Source organism: Protobothrops mucrosquamatus, unplaced genomic scaffold (assembly GCF_001527695.2).
Source record: "Protobothrops mucrosquamatus isolate PMUCROS unplaced genomic scaffold, P.Mucros_1.0 scaffold76, whole genome shotgun sequence".
NCBI classification, from domain to species: domain Eukaryota; kingdom Metazoa; phylum Chordata; class Lepidosauria; order Squamata; family Viperidae; genus Protobothrops; species Protobothrops mucrosquamatus.
Genome location: NW_015386453.1, coordinates 465,022 through 482,326, shown reverse-complemented (window position 1 = coordinate 482,326; position 17,305 = coordinate 465,022). Strand labels below are relative to the sequence as shown.

Sequence of the window (17,305 nt, the reverse complement as noted above, 5' to 3'; positions counted from 1 at the left end):
CTTCCTCAGAAACAAAGGTATCTGCATTGGGGCAGATTGAGGTCTCTGAGAATCAGTGGCATTGCTTGCTGTAAGTAAGACCTGTTGCTGCTTGATCCTGTCCTTTAGTTGAAAGGAATTGTGATTTCCTTCTGATGCTGGTCCTGCGACTTCACGGTACCCGAGGCAGAAAAATCAGCTGGCATCTACTTCTTTTCTAATTATTAAAACAGCATAGGGCACACATTCCTGAGCAAACCTACTTGTGAACAGGAGATGTGCCAACCCATAGTGATGCTTTTGCAAAATCTCAGACTAGTGCAAGAGGGCTTCTTGCGGATGATGTGCTTCTTAAGTCAGATCAATCTGTTCCTTGATTTAGTTCACATTCATACCTGATGCCAAACCTTTGGCTTACCATGTCTCTCCCCCTTTCCATTAAAACTTCCTGGCCAGAAAATGCCAATGAAAGGTGATATCTTCTCTTCCTGGTCGAATTCTTCCAGACGTTGGGGTGGAATTAAATGGATCCTGGTTCTCTTAGCTGCATTTCTGATCTAAAGCCTTTTCTACTTTGAATTTTGGAAAGGCATCTAGGAAATCTTGGCTGGCAGCCACCGTTTAGTCATTAAATCACACTCCTCCACTAACACAGCTCTGGATAGGAGGTAGGAGAAGTCTGTATTTCTGGACTGGGAGACGTTGATGATAGAGACCTGCCTAGCCTCCCAGCATGTGGAAAATGAATGTTTAAAGTAGCACCGCTAAAAAAAATCACACAGCCCTCAGCTGTCGTGTATTTCGGGAGCGGCGGAAGAGGTTGCGAGTTAGCCAGGCAGCTTTTGGGGGCTGTTCTTGGAAACCCGGATTTAGCGGAGTCTCAAGAAATCAGGCCCACAATAGCAATCACGACGCAGGCATCTCTTTTGAGACAAGGTGGGGCACAATCCTGGCAGCTGGCTAAGGCATCTCTGGAGGAGCCGCTTCTGCTCCCAAAGCAGCCATGCAGCACCCCGGCGGCGGCGCGGGCATCGGGACACCGAGCAGCATCCGGGCGTCAGGATGGAGAGCTGCGAGGCAGGAAAGGTGGGCCGGCGCGGGGGGAGCCTTGGAGGGCTGACAATGGTCAGGGAGGAGGGGGAATCTCTGGCGAAGGGCGGTCCCTACCGCGTCCCGGCTCCTCCTTTGCTTTACGTGGAGGAGCCGAGGATGGCGAAGCCCGGGCGGCGGTTGGGCAGCTTCGGGGCACGGAGCGGCCGCCGCCGTTGCTGAGACCCAATCTGGATCCTCCATCCCCGTCCTCACCAAGTCCCTGGCGGCGGCGGCGGCGGCCCCGGGCTGCAGAGTGCAAGCGGCCATGTGGTGCCTACAATGCTCGTCCGAGCGTCGCCCGGGACAGCTGCAGCACAAGCTCCAGCCCTGGTGAGTGCGCCACCTCCCTTGGCCAGCCCCCCTCCCCTTCCTACGGGGGAGGGGGGCTCTTGTCGCCGCCAAAGGCCCACCGCGCGTTCATTCTCTTTCTTCGGCCACTTTGGGACGGCCCCCGCTTTGCCCGCAGCCGAAGACGGGAAAGCCAAGGCATTTGAACGGCCAGCCGGAGAACGCCTCCCTCTCCGAGCTGCAGACCGCAAAATAGCGGCCCTCTTCCGCAGGAAACACCGCTCTCTCCCTCTCCCCCTCCCCCTCCCCCTTCCCGAGAGGTTTCCTCTTCCCTGGATAATTATTGGTTCTCCTGAAGCTTTGCTTGGCTAGATCCCTCGCTGCCCCCCTCTCTTCGGCACCTCTTCCTGTCTGAAATTTTGAAATAATCCGAGAGAAACTCTTTCCCGCTGCCCAATTCCTGCCTTTGTTAACGGGTTCCCCGATTCTTTCTTTCCTCATCTCACCAGCCTCCACAATGTCCAGGAGGACACTTCTCAATTGTTTTCCTTTTGCGTCCTGCACTCACTTTGGAAGATTCAACAACCTGTTTCTGAATATTTCCACGGTAGAAAGCACCACCTGACTGGAAGAATTTTCTGATTCTATAATCACACTCTTGGACTTCTCAGCAGACACTCCAGATTCACTCTTTAGTGGCTGATAATGGTGTTCTGCTAATAATTGCATACTTATTCCTTCATCTGTTTGCATCCCCAGAACAGACCCTGCCAAGAAACTTCTCTGGACCCTCCCTCTCCCAATCCCCACTAACTGCATAACCATTCCTGCTCTTTTTGCATTCTGTGTTAAGTCCACCCCTCCCTCCTTGTAAATAATATTTCTCTTAACTTGAATGGTCAAAATGGAGAATCGCCAAGAATTCTGCTTCCTTTCTCTGCTTACAAAAAGGCAAGCCTAGATCAATATCCAGTTTTTTTTATTTCTTGAGGTCCTTGGTCTCTGTTCAAGGTCTTCCATATCATATCTTCTGAAGGAAAGGTTGGACTCTGCTTCACTTAGTCATTTTCATTATATAAACAAATCATTCTCCGCTTTGGATTTCAGAATTTACAAGAGTCCCAAAAGTGGACTATGTAGGGGGAATGGATTAGTGTGCCAAAAATCTGGTATTCCTATTACCTCAGTAGCCATAAAATCAGTTCTGTCCACATTCACCTTTCTTCCTTCACAGTTCTTTTGACATAGATATAGATACGGTACTAATATTTTAAGCTGGAAAATTTATATATGACCTGCTTGTTTAGGAATAGGGTCAAAGAAAAAGTGCTGGGGTTGATATTGAATGAAACTCCCTAAGAATCCTAGTATCCATAAAAGAATGAGAGACAATGAGAGAAAACCCTGATCTGACTTGTCATGTGGGGAATGTTGACTAAATCTCTTCAGAGATTTGATGCATCTGAATATGCATCTTTGCTAACAGTAATCTTCAGTAACCTCACATTATGTCTCTTTATAAAAAGTAATTAAATGAAGCAAAGTGATAAATATTGCAGAATAAAAGTGGTAATAATATGAAATGGTCAATTTCTACAGTTTACAAGGCTCCCTTTTCATTTAATGAGCACCCAAAGTAATAGATATAAATATATACATATCGAGAACCTTTTTTTGTTTGTGTTAGGAATGGTGTATATCAATATTGCATATTGCATGTAAATATCAGGAACAAATAAAGTGTTAAAAGTTTTTTTGATCCTCCTGAATAAACAAGGCAGGATGGTTAAAAGTTAAGGTTGAAAACGTCACGGAAAGATTGACCAAAGTGGTAGTTGTTATTTTACTTTGTAAAAAAAGGTTAGCTGACTATCAAGTAACGATTTATAACAAAATTCCATTTATGTTGAGTGCATGTCAGCTTCAGCAATGTATGCTCTGCTCATAGAAAACTTTGCAAACAGAAATTTATTACCAGTATTTTCCTGCCAGGAATAGATTTTACAGCAAGGTATTTTTATGGTGAGATTTCCTCTGTTTCACCAATAAGCTTCCACATCTGCTCCTGTCATTATGCTAGCTGGCTGCAAATATACTGTATCTTGTCTGAAATTTCCTGCTTGTTTTCTGGGATTGGAATTCTAAAACAATGAAGATCTACTGGGCTCCTACTTTGAAAAGCATGACCTGGCCAAGCTTTGTAATTACGCCTTCCTTTACGATTGCTTTGTCTGCCTGTAGTCCTGAACCTGCTATTAAGACTGGCTTTGTACAACATGCTTGGCTAATTTCTAGCTCAGTGTATTGGGTTGCCCCAACCGTTACAATTAATTTATGGTGCAGAGTTTTACATGAATCTAGGCTGTTGAGTTAATTCAGTAAAACTATGGGCTCAACACACTCTTACTGAGATCAGTGGGGTGTCAGGATTCTGTTGGTATTTTTAAAGCAAAAGGCATTGTGCAGACTATGAAGATCTATTAGGCTTGAGAGAGAGAGAGAGAGAGAGAGAGAGAGAGAGAGAGAGAGAGAGAGAGAGATATGTAGGGAGGGAGGGAGGGAGAGAGAGAGAATGAGAGATTCTGTGTCTCATCTGTTTAACTAGCAGGATTTATTTGTTTGTTTTTGTGTCTGTTCTAGTCCAGATTCAGCACATCTGGGGATATGCTTTCTTTTTTCTTTTTCAAAGAATAGATTCTCATTGTTGTACAGATGAACAAATCCCACTCAAATAGATTTCAGTTTGAGAAAAGAATACTGATTAGCATCATAGGCCAAAATTAAAGTCATTCAGTCAACTGATCATATGAACTTAATGTAATCAGGATTAATCTGTTAAGATTACATAGAATTATACAAAGGCAACACAATTTTGCTTTTAGATGGTAAGTATATTTGTCATCATGACAGGCATCATTGTTGGAAGAGAAATAATCTCCCCCCAGATACAAGATAAAGAATTGTGCCTGTTTTACATTAGTGCTTGTCAGTTGAAGTTATAGCACATATACAGTATATACAATTGCCTAGTTGTGGAACCTTTTAAAACTGTGGCTATCAAATTAATTAAGCATTACAAGTGGTCCTCAACTTATAACCACAATTAGGACCAGCCATTTCCACTGTTATGCAAAGTAGTTGTTAAGTGAGTTGCCTCCAATTTTCTGACTTTTTGCCATGCTTGTTAAGCGAATCACTGCAGTTGTTAAGTAAATCAGGCAGTTGGTAAACAGATCTGGCTTCCCCCATTCATTTTGCTTGTCTGAAGGTTGCAGATGGTGAGCATGTGACTCCAAGACCCTGCTATCATCCTAAGGCAGGGGTGTCAAACTCAATTTCATTGAGGGCCGCATCAGCATTGCGGTTGTCCTCGGGGGTGTGTGTGGCCAGGGTGGGTGTGGCCTACTGGGTGGGCATGGATGGAGTAGGTGTGGCCTGGGTGGGCATGGCCAGCTCTACATCGTTCGCGTCAATGGTGCCTGTGGGGGCCTGGGCAGGAGTGGGACAGATCTGAGGGTCTCTGGCAGAAGGGGGTGGGACCAGGACAAGTGCCAAGGCATGGTCCACTAGAGGAGCCTCACTGTTCCTCTCAGGCCATGCAGAGGGAGGGGGCTCGATGGTGGTGCAGGCTGCCGGGAGCCCTGGACAGCAGAGGTCAAATGCCCAGCCTGGCCCTCAAGCACCCGCGGCACCAAGCCCAGCCCCACTTCCCCAAGGGGGCACCCAGCTGCACTTACCTCCTCCTCAAGGCTGCTGCTGCTGTGCTTGCTCTCCTTAGCCAAGTTGTTCATGATGTGTATGAGGGCAAAGTCAGAGGGAGGCCCATTCCCTCTCCGTGGGAGGAGACCCCATGGCTTTGTATCCATAGCTTCCTTAGCAATAGGATGGGAGACCCCCAGGATAGGCCAGGAGGAGAGGGAAAGGGGATGGTGAAAGAGCAGCAGGGCAGGACTAAGGCTCTCCTCACTGGTTCCTCTCTGTTTCCAGACGGCCTTGTGGAGCTAAGACTGAATGCATTTCAGCATAAATGGCCACCACAAAATTGTACATTGGCTCCCTCCCTGCCGGCCTGGGCCAGGGCCAAGGCAGCAGGGGCCGTTCCCTCACTGTTTCCAGGATGGCCACATGAAACCACTTCGCGGGCCGCATCCGGCCCCCGGGCCTTGCGTTTGACATGTCTGTCCTAAGGCATGCTGTGTGCAAGCACCTAAATTTTAACCATCTGATTGTGGGGATACTACAATTTTTGTAAATGCAAGGACTAGTTGTAAGTCACTTTTTTCAATGACATTGCAACTTCAGATGGTTGTAAATTGAGGACTATCTGTACATCTAGCCACACTGCCAGTCAGTTGAGGCTGGTTTGTTTTTTTAAATTGAGCAGTTCTAAATGTAAAAGCAGTTTGTATGTTTTTATAAATGGAAAGGCTAATATCATTCTGCACAATGAAATACTGATAAAATCTTGGAAATTGAAATATCCTTGTAAAAGTGCATATGTTTTGTTGCCTAGCATATATGACTTTTCTGGTTTGTTTTGTTTTAAGCTAGTTGTTTGCTTCTATTCCTTTTAGCATTTATATTTTACTTCAAAGTAAACAGATAATCTTTGCAAGTGTCTATTCTTCCATAATGTTTTCTCTCTGGGATACTTCTAGGCTGAAATGCAGTGTGCCTATTAAAAAAATATTTTGCAGCTAATCTGCCTTTCTCTTCCTTTGTGGATTGTTAATGGAAAGAAAAAATATTACAGGAAACCTGAAAAGTAGCAAGATGCATAAATTAGACAGCCTTTTAAAAACTTCTTAAGAATTAAGTATTTTCGCTTAGAGTTGTGTTTTGAAGTACCTGCTTTGCTTGTTGCAGCATGAAACTTTGGTTGCAGGCAAATTACATTCTTCCAGTAAAGTAAATTGTAACACTTCCTTGGAAAAATATAGTCAAATTCAGCTTGATATGTCTGAGATATTGTTGACATCATAGGTAGGTTCAAAAGGCTCTTCAAAATTCTCCACCAATGATAAGAGCAGAAAATTTGAATGGACAATTTCTCTAAACTAGGAAGGAGGAATTGTCCACCAATTTTTCAAGATCAGCTTTCCCCATTAGTGATGACAGTGATATTTGGGGGAAAAAGCCAGTGGGAAAATGTCCTTCATGATATTAAAAAGGGTTTGTCAGATGACTGCAGATTGTTGGAGATATTATTATTATTACAATGAATGTTTATATACTCCTTTTGACCAATTTGTAAATAAGTAACTATAGGGATTTCACCTGCACATTCTCACCCCATCCATGAGAATTTTATTGACTTTTTAAATCAAATTCTAAAAACACATTTTCTTGCATGGGCTCAAGAAGAAGTAGGAAAATTTCTAGAAAAAAAATTATTGCTTGGCACTAGTTGGCATCACTATGCTAAAAGACCCCAATATAAGAAATGAATGCTTTGCTAACCAGCAATCTTTATCTTCCTGCATAAAGCAACAGTGGTCTATTTTTCCCTTCTTTGTTTTACTTTCTAAACCAGGGGTAGTCAACCTTGGCTCTTTTATGACTCGTGGACTTCAACTCCCAGAATTCCTGAGCCAGCATAGCTGGCTCAGGATTTCTGGGAGTTAAAGTCCACAAGTCATAAAAGAGCCAAGGTTGACTACCCCTGTATCTAAACTGTGGTATCTGCTTATTCCTCCCATTGATCAATGTTTGACTTTTTACATCATCTCCTCATTCAAAGAATTCACAATGAGCTTACCATTGGATCCTGCAGTTAGCCAAAAGAAAACACAAACATGAGCATTCAGCCAGTGTCTTGCCCTTATCCACATTTGTTTAAGAAGAAACAGACATGCCTCTGCACAGTTTGTGACAATTAACTGGTAGCAAAGTGCCAGATTGTTCTGGCATGGGCGATTGGGAAGGTGAGGAGTCAAGAGGTGTAGCAAGGAAAAAAATCCTACTAATGGGAAACTGTGTTCCCCAAATCTAGCTCAAGAATTATGGCTGAAAAGCTCATCTTCTGATTCCTCCTGTGCTCCAGCTGAGCTAGAAGTTGAATGGTTCAGCTGCAGGAGGTCCACAGAAGCCCTACGATGATAGCATAAATTCCTCACGCAGAGCAAGCGAAGTGTTTTTCTTTCAAAGACTGCCAAAAACATCCAAAATTGTGTTTGGTAGTCTCTGTGTTTTGGAGAAGGATGGGACATGCGAAAGGTTGTAATCTTCAGTATGCTGTTCTACCAGCAGGTGAGTCCAGAGCTTCAAGAATCTCTGGGGCCATTTGAGTGCCAAAATGTCTCTTCTCTTGTCCCCTCTTTGCCTCCAGTAATAAAATAAGGAAAACAGCTTGACACATGGTCCCAAACATGTCATCTTGGCTCCAAGGGAACTCATGCTTGGAAGCTGGCCATCTGAAATTTCAACCCTCTGCAAGATGCAGCTGCCTCTGGGGTGGGCTGTAGCGACTGCCGTCACTCAGCCCCATAATATTTGGAGGCAGGAAATCAAGGAACACGCTGCTTCTCCATGAAACCTTGGGGGTGGGGGGGGGAGAGAAAAGGAAGGGTATTTAAAGGACTGGGACACTGCCAGGAACTTGATAGAAAAGAATGTGGGTTGAATGTATTGAGACTGTTGGAAGGTGTGTTGAGGCAGAAGAAGCAACTGCTCCAGCATTGACCAAATGAAGGCAGAGAGTAGGGCCTTGTTGGGATTTGAACTTGCAGCTGTCTCAAAGTGGCTGTTTCAGCTGATGAAAAAAATTACAAATAGGTTCTATTTGGACCTTGATTTCATGGAAGTGTCACCAAGTATTTGAGTGCTGGTGTTTTGTCAGAATGGAGTAATATGCTGGGATAATGCACGTTATTTGGATTTCCATAGTGGTGTTTTTTTCCTCTATTACTGATATTTCAGTTTATTTGTATATATTTTCTTTAGTAATCTCCGTGCTGGATTTTGTGTGTTTATTTATATCTCTGTGTTTTAAATAATATATTTCCTGTGTTCATCTTATAAAATGTATATTGTTCCCAAATATGTGTAATTTCAAAACACAGTTACTGTGTTGATAAAAATTAAAAAGCATCTTATTTATACTTATGTATGCTTAACTGGCTGAGATATACAGAACTCGCCTTTGATATAATAGCATTTTTTCCCCTTCAAAACAGCACAGTTCATTGTTTGCCTTTGTGATTTTCACTAGAATGATATTGGATCATCTTTTTTCTTTCAAGGAATCAGGTAGTCCAAAAATATAGTCCATTGTGGGGAGCTCTTTTCCATCAAAATCTATTGAATATGTAATGAATTGGTCCCTCTCTTGTCTGCTTGGGATGATTTTAATTTAATGATATAATTACTGGTTAAACAATTACCTAATTTTAAAGATTCTGACATGTTAATAAATTATACTTCACATACAATTACTGCTGGTCTTCTGATAGGAATCTATAGGTTTAATAAATAGTGGCATTGTCGATTTAGCATGCATCTTGTGACTTTCTCTAAGTTATATTTCTTCATTTATTTGTTTGCTCTTTATTATGATAAATCATCCAATTTGGATTTAGGCATTGATACCTTGATGGTGGGGAATTTAAAAAGAGATGTAGAAAAGGGATTCCCAGACTCCTTTCCAACAGCTGAAAACATTTTTAAAAATGACCAACTAATGCCTAACTGAGTCATCTAGTTGTATGCTGCTGACACAGAACAGAGGAAAAATAACTTGATCAGTTGTGCTGAGTGAGCATGATCTCTTTTTCTCATTGAAAAGTTCTTTTCTTTTCTCATATAAAAGTTTCTCTGTGATCCAGATTGTCCTAATTTTATTTTGTTAAATTTTGCTTTAGCCTTCTTTCAGGTAACTCAAAGTTATCTCATTATAATTGCACGAAGAAAACTATGCCCAAACTGGTAACTGGCACATTGTGGGCAAGCAAAATGCAAAAATGTAACTTACTGGGATGGCCAAATTGATCTGTCTGACTAGAGAAAAGACAAAAATTGGTATTTGTTGCTGATTGGAAACCTCTTATGGCAGTGGTGGCGAACCTATGGCACCGTCGCCCCAGTCCTAGGCCTTCAGCTGGGTTTTATAAAACCTTTTTGCTTTAGGCCTCCGGCGCCATGTGCAAAAAAAAAAAAAAAAGGTTCAATCAGTCAATTTCAACTTCTCACAGGAAAAAAAAGATCTCTCAAAGTTGGAATTGATTGATTGAACTTTTTAGTCCCACCCAGTCTGCCGTTACCACTGCAGCCATGCCCACCCAATGGGCCACGCCCACCCAATGGAGCACACCCACCCGACACTTGACGATGCATAAATGGATTTTGGGTTGCAGTTTGGGCACTCAGTCTCTAAAAGGTTCGCCATCACTGTCTTATGGAATTCTTGCTTAAATAAGAAAAAATGAAGTTATGATATGGTTTTGATTATTAGATAAAGGATATGAGAGAAAGATGAGAGTCACAATATAATTTTAGAGAAAGAGGTTAATCCATAGTTGTATAGGTAATCCTTGATTTTTGACCACAATTGAGCCCAAAATTTCTGTTGTTAAGCAAGACAGTTATTCAATGAATTGTCCCCCATTTTATAACCTTTCTGACCACAATTGTTAAGTGAATCACTGCAGGTATTAACTTGGTAAAACAGTTGTTAAGTCAATCTGACTTCCCCATTGACTTTGCTTCTCAGATGGTCACTGCAACTATCATAAATACATGCCAGTTGCCAAGCTTCCAAAGCTTGATCACATGACTGTAGGAATGCTGCAACAATCCTAAGTGTGCAAAACAATCGTAAGTCACTTTTTTTGCCGTTGTAACTTCAAACAATCACTAAACAAATGGTTGTAAGTTGAGGATCACCTGTACTTATAACTGCTGTAAAGATTAGAAGCCACTTCTTTGTATTTTTTTTCTATTTTTCTTCTGTTTTTTCTTTTTTTCCTTCTTAGTCTCAAAGCAGGAATGCAAGAACCAGATTAGTATCCAGGCTGATCACCAGACCAGCCTTGGCTCATGACCAGATTACCAAGGCAAATACAAAATCTTGATCCTTGCATGGCATGTTCTTGGTCTGATCTGAGACAGGAAGGCAATTTTAAAACTTCAGCTAGAGGAGAAGGCAGATAGAATCATAAAGTATTAAGGAGCCATTATGGCCATCACCTTTAACTATGGGCAGCCTAGGAATCCAAACTGGAGCACCACTGACAGTCGGCTGTCTAATCTATGCTCGAATACATCCATTAAAAGAGAGCCCAACACTTTCTTAGTTAATGGGTTCCACTTTCATAATGTTCTTCATAGCGGAGGAGTTTTTCTGAAAATCCAAACGGAATCTGCTTCAAAGTAAGTCAAACCCATTATTCTATATTTCTGTTGACAGTATAGAATAAACCGCCATTGTATAATATTTTCAAATCACCCCCTTTAGCTTCTTTAATCTGTCTTCATTGAATTTAATTTCTAATTCCCTATTAATTTTTATTTCTCTTCTCTGAACCTATTCCAGTGGATTGTCTAGAACTGGATTCTGTATTTAAAATGGGGTCTTGGACATTGTGGAATAAAGTGGAGCTATTACTTTATGTGATTTGGAAAATATGTTTTCTTTGATGCAGTCTAAAATTGCATTTGCCTTTTTTGCAGCCACATCACACTTCTGAATAATGTTCAGTTTGTAGCCGGCTTCTGTTTGCAGATCTTTTTTCACAAATACTATTGACAACCTAAGAATCTTCCATTCTGTTTTGTATCTGTTCATCTTATTTTTGTTTACTAGGTGAAGAACGTTCAATTTATCTCTTAGTTTGGGCTATTCAAGTTATCATATATCATATAAATTTGAATATTTCTGTCTTCTTGGGTTTTATCAATTCCACCCAATTTGGTGTCATGTGCAAAGCACTCCTTTTACTTCCTTAGTCAGGCCATAGTAAACATGTTGCAGAATACAAGACCCAAGACTGAACCTCTTTTTTGATTCCTCCACCCTTTTCGTTAAGAAACTATTGTTAGATCCTCTTTGAGTCAAATTTTGAGTAGCTCTCAGTTTGTTTAATTTCCAAGGAATCTAACTCACACTTATTTGACTTGATAGACATGAGGTTTCTTGTCCAGTGCTTAACATGAAATATTGTTTTTCAATATTTATTATGTTATGCCCATAATGGCTTCTGCTGTCTTCTGCTTCTTCCCTTCATTGGAGTTGTTAGCAACTGGATTTTAAGTTTCTTCTTTTATAGGATTTTTGTGGAATCTAATTACTGCTCTTTTATTAAAATCTACTTTTGTGAAGTTCATGGTATTTGCTGATACTTCAATTCTGTAACCAAGGATCAAGAATTCTAACATTATATGTCATTTTTCTAGTATTCCGTTATTTCCATGAATTAAGCCTTTCCTATTTGTTAGTGCCAAGGATAGCTGATGCTTATGCATCTTTATACTATGAAGGAGGAGGCTGTCAGGAATCAAATCAGGATGTTCCTGAAGTACCATTCCCAATATAAAGTTCCCCTTCCTATTACTCTTTGCATCTCGGAAAGAAATGCAGTTTGCTTCTGAAAGGCATCATCTAATAAGCCACAAACCTGATCGCTGATATACTGTAGAATAACATACAGTGTCAACTACTCAACCAGTGCTTTGTCTCTAATTCGAAATGCTGGTATTGAATATTTTGAGCCTTTAGGAGCTTAATTCCCCACAATTTCAAGTACATTGATTCCTGTGGGAGCAACCCTCCCACCTCAAGCCAGCAAGTTTGCTTTACTTTTGCAGTTCTAATGCTATAGGAACCCCTTGTAAGAGAGCTTCATGGAGCCTCCTTTCTTTTAAACTGTCTGCTAAGGCATTGTGGAACTGTTTGGGCAGTGACAGTAAAGAATCAAGTGACTTTGTGTCCTTGTGCTAATGTGTTTTCTTAGTCCAGTTCATTTCATCACTATTATTTTAATGGTAGTTTTCTGTCACTTTCATTTTGTAAACCATATTGTTAAAATAAAATAGACTCCTGTAAGAGTATTGATGTCACCATTTGAGGATGACTGCTAAGGCATCATATTAGATCAGGCTTTAGACTACTTGTGGTTTGCCACGTAAAGCACCATCCCTCGCCTATATATAGTGGCACAAGAAGATCCCTAGAACTGCTTCAGCCTACCGTCCTCCCTGCTTGAAATTGCAAACACAAGATCAGGTGTTAGACATATAACAGACCGCTTGTCTATTGTAGTGCATCCTTTAGTGACTTGGAAGTGCTATGAATGATTAAGTTTCTAGGTATTTCAGACCAGAAAAGTCATTGCATGGGTTTATGTTGTTGGTTGCTAAATAACTATTTTTTAATAAGTCAACCTTCTCCAGTCTGGAGCCTTCCAGAGTCTCATACCTGTAGTGCTGGTAAAGCTGCAATAAGTTTTTAGAGTAGAAGCCAGACCAGACCAGGAAAAGCATATGTGAACACACCACACAAGCGTAAACAGAGAAAGAGGCATTATATTGTGGCTAGTAAAGATAGTTTCTATGAGTGGTCTATTTTAGACATAGTTAAGATTGATAGATTGGAATGTAGAGGAATGATGTAGACATCTCATCGAGTTGGCTGAATCTACCCCAACAATGTCTCCTGTCCAGGGCCCTCTACAGGCCATCATCTCAATCTGAGAAGAATCTACACTCTCATATATTGTCTGAAACTTCTGCATAGGAGAACCAAGGTATTGTTGGGCTAAAAGTAGAAAAAGCACTTTAGTCCAATGAGGATAAAGTGCCAGTACTATACTTTTAAGCAGAAGAACTCAGCTTTTCAAGAGCTTTTAGAAGTAGAATGAATGTGCAAAAGGGAAAAGAAAAGATAGGGATTCTTCACTGGCTGTATAATTGTTATGAAGAATTGGGGATTTCGGCAGGTGTAAGTTTCATGGCAAAGTAGAATTGCTTACACTCCTTTTATTGTGCATCAGTTCAGTGGTGGGATTCAAATATGTGAACAACCGGTTCTCTGTATGGATGCTGGTTTCGGAAGTCCATTCTGGGCCTGGGCAACAAAAAATTAGCTACTGGTTCTGCCGAAGTGGTGCGAACCAGCTGAATCCCACCACTGCATCAGTTGGAATGAAGAACAGCCTTTGGCCTTTGGCCATTCAAGGAGGTGGGAAGAGCATAAAAGACAAAGTTCAATTTCCATTTCAACTTTCAATATTCTGACTAAACATATATTCTTTCAAAGTAATTTTACTGAATTATCTCTGTAAATGCTAACTATAACAAGGATATTATAAGCTTTTTACTGAAAAGGATATTTGATACCCTCTGTGGAAAAATGGCTAACCAAGCTGTGGGAGTAAGCTTTGATGTCTATAATAACTTTGTAAATCTGACATGGAATTCAACTCAACTGGAAACCATTCCTAAACTACAATTTAATTTAGGGAATTGCGCCACATCCAAAATGTACATTTCTCTATGTACATGGCCTATATAATTCAGTTTTACAAGTTTATTTAAATCAGAACAGACTCTTAGTAATATGGATTGAATTTTATTATAGCTTATAATTTACTTGGTAAGTTATACTGCATTGATCATGATTATTGGCATTAATTTTTATCTTAGAATGTGAATGTGATTTAATATGATCAGTTATTTACAGCTAATTTATGATGTACTGGAAAACTGTAACCTCCACAACATTTTAAAATTCCTTTTATTCCTTTTTATCTATATTTTACTGGATCAGTCCTTTGACCTATTTATCCAATTTGTTCTGACAATAACACTTTTATCCTTTCTTTTTTATGGTTGTTAATAAATGTAACGTCTAATAAAAATACAAAAAAAAAAGATTATTTGGCCACCACTAATCTACCCCCTGTGGGGCACAGCCAACACTGTAATTTTCTAGGATATATTTGTTTATTCAGTTTGTACAGCTGCCCATCTTGCATATGTGACTGTTAGGGATGTTAAGGAACATTTTTCCTACTGGGAGTTGCATTCCTTAGGGATGATGATGATGATGAGAGAACACATTTGGGTGGTGGGGGAAGTTACAGTGAGGGATGGGCATGATTCTAGTGTACATTTCTCCTGCCCAACGGAGTGAGTATTTCTTCCTGGTTTGGTAAACCTGAAGCAGGCCTTAATAACTTGTGATCTATCAGTTTTCTATGGCAGTAAAAGCTCAGTCTCAGTCATTTGCTTTTGAGAGTTTCCCAGAGACTAGCAAATGAGGCTGTTGGCAAATACCCAGTGCCATGTCTAGGTCTGTCTGGACCCCTGCATGCAGGAAACCCCACATTTCACATTCACATCCTGTCAGAATTCATCCCTTGCCAGATAACTGGTTGTCCCTGGCAACCATCTTGCCCAGAGTTCCCTTGGCACCAATGTAAGTATTTTATTTACAAACATGCCAAGTGAGTTTTGTTTGTCTTTGTGAATTTTAAGCTGTGCTGAAGTTTTAGAAATGTATATTTGATTTTATTAGACCCGATACTGTTATCTAAAACAGATGTGTACAACATGCATGCTTATTGTGCTTAAGAATGCCTCTGTTCAGGGGAGTCTGGACTTGTTTAAGTCAAAGTTATGATGCAATAGTTGAACGGAGCAGCCTTCTCCAACCTGGTTCCCTCTTGGTGCATTCCGAGATATCCAGATGAATCCAGAGTTTGCGTCAAAATGATGAAATTGTTCTTCATGATTCATGCAGTGAGGGGAAAAAATATTTGATCCCTGCTGATTTTGTATATTTGCCCACTGACAAAGAAATTATAGTCTATAATTTTAATGGTAAGTTTATTTTAACGGTGAGAGACAGAATAACACAAAAAAATCCAGAAAAATGCATTTCAAAAAAGTTATAAATTGATTTGCATTTTAATGAGTGAAATAAGTATTTGACCCCTTCGCGAAACATGACTTAGTACTTGGTGGCAAAAACCTTGTTGGCAATCATAGAGGTCAGATGTTTCTTGTAGTTGGCCATCAGGTTTGCACACATCTCAGGAGGGATTTTGTCCCACTCCTCTTGGCAGATCCTCTCCAAGTCATTAAGGTTTCGAGGCTGACATTTGGCAGCTTGAACCTTCAGCTCCCTCCACAGATTTTCTATGGGATTAAGGTCTGGAGACTAGCTAGGCCACTCCAGGACCTTAATGTGCTTCTTCTTGAGTCACTCTTTTGTTGCCTTGGCTGTGTGTTTTGGGTTATTGCCATGACAGAATACCCACCCATGACCCATTTTCAATGCCCTGGCTGAAAGAAGGAGGTTCCCTTTAAGAGAGTGCTCCTAATCTCAGCTTGTTACCTGTATAAAAGACACCTGGGAGCCAGAAATCGTGCTGATTGATAGGGGATCAAATACTTATTTCACTCATTAAAATTCAAATCAATTTATAACTTTTTTGAAACGCATTTTTCTGGATTTTTTGTTGTTGTTATTCTGCCTCTCACTGTTAAAATAAACCTACCATTAAAATTATAGACTGATCATTTCTTTGTCAGTGGGCAAATGTACAAAATCAGCAGGGGATCAAATACTTTTTTCCCTCACTATAAGTTCCGCTTCTCAATGTATATGTATGTGATGTCATGGCACACTACAAAAGGAGCAGAGTTTGCAGTGTGATGTTGCTGCATATGTTATTTGATGCAGACAGCTGATGTGCATGTGTTGGATAGAATTCCTTTTGTCTTTGGTCAGCTATATTGTCATCCACTTGCAACTCTCCTGAAATTTTCTATTTTACAAAAGTTCCATTCTGATGGAAAGATGACAGAAATGTCCTCCTGGAAGAACCCAGGCAAGCTGGTATGGGCTGAAAGAAACAAGGAACATCCTCTGGATTTTCACAAGTATAGGTGACCTATTCCAGTAGGGGTTTTACAGAGCACAAAGAATTGCTTCTCCTAAAAAAAGAAAAACAAAGGCAAAACAGTTGGAGTGGAATAATAATAATAGTAATAGTAATAGTAATAATAATAATAATAAAGTTGGAAGGGATCTTGGAGGTCATCAAGTCCAACCCCCTGCTCAGGCAGGTAACCCTATACCATTTTGGACAAATGGCTGTCCAGTTTCTTCTTAAAAACTTCCAGTGTTGGAGCATTCACAGCTTCTGGAGGCAGGTTGTTCCACTGGTTAATTGTTCTAACTGTCAGGAAGTTTCTCCTTAGTTCTAAGTTGCTTCTCTCCTTGATCAGTTTCCACCCGTTGCTTCTCGTCCTGCCTTCAGGCGCTTTGGAAAATAGCTTGACTCCCTCTTCTTTGTGGCAGCCCCTGAGATATTGGAACACTGCTATCATGTCCCCCCTCGTCCTTCTCTTCATTAAACTAGACATACCCAATTCCAGCAACCGTTCTTTATATGTTTTAGCCTCCAGTCCCCTAATCATCTTTGTTGCTCTTCTCTGTACTCTTTCTAGAGTCTCAACATCTTTTTTACATCATGGTGACCAAAACTGGATGCAGTATTCCAAGTGTGGCCTTACCAAGGCATTGTAAAGTGGTATTAATACTTTACGTGATCTTGATTCTATCCCTCTGTTAATGCAGCCTAGCACTGTGTTGGCTTTTTTGACAGCTGCAGCACACTGCTGGCTCATATTTAAATGATTGTCCACTAGGTTAGATTAGATCAAGGTTTAACCCTTATCTTCATATTATTCCTCTGATCTATCAGCCTCCCCCACCTCCATCTCCTGTTCTACATTCAGGAAATACATGCTAATAGAAGCTTCAGGGTCTATTTCTTAGAGAACAAAATGAGAACAAAATGTTGCTGGGAAAAGTTAATCCAGAATTATTCTGATTACAGGCAGTCCTCACTTACTGATCACAATTGGGACTGACAGATGCATTGCTAAGCAATACAGTTGCTAAGTGAAACATGTGACCACGCTGGACTTAGAACATCTGTTC

The 17,305-nt window shown here is 40.7% G+C and overlaps 1 protein-coding gene across 1 annotated transcript in view; it reads left to right on the top strand.

The window, feature by feature from the left end:
• IQSEC2 (IQ motif and Sec7 domain 2) overlaps window positions 1–17,305 on the top strand; it is a 139,787-nt gene that overhangs the window by 101,556 nt on the left and 20,926 nt on the right. The window lies entirely within an intron of this gene.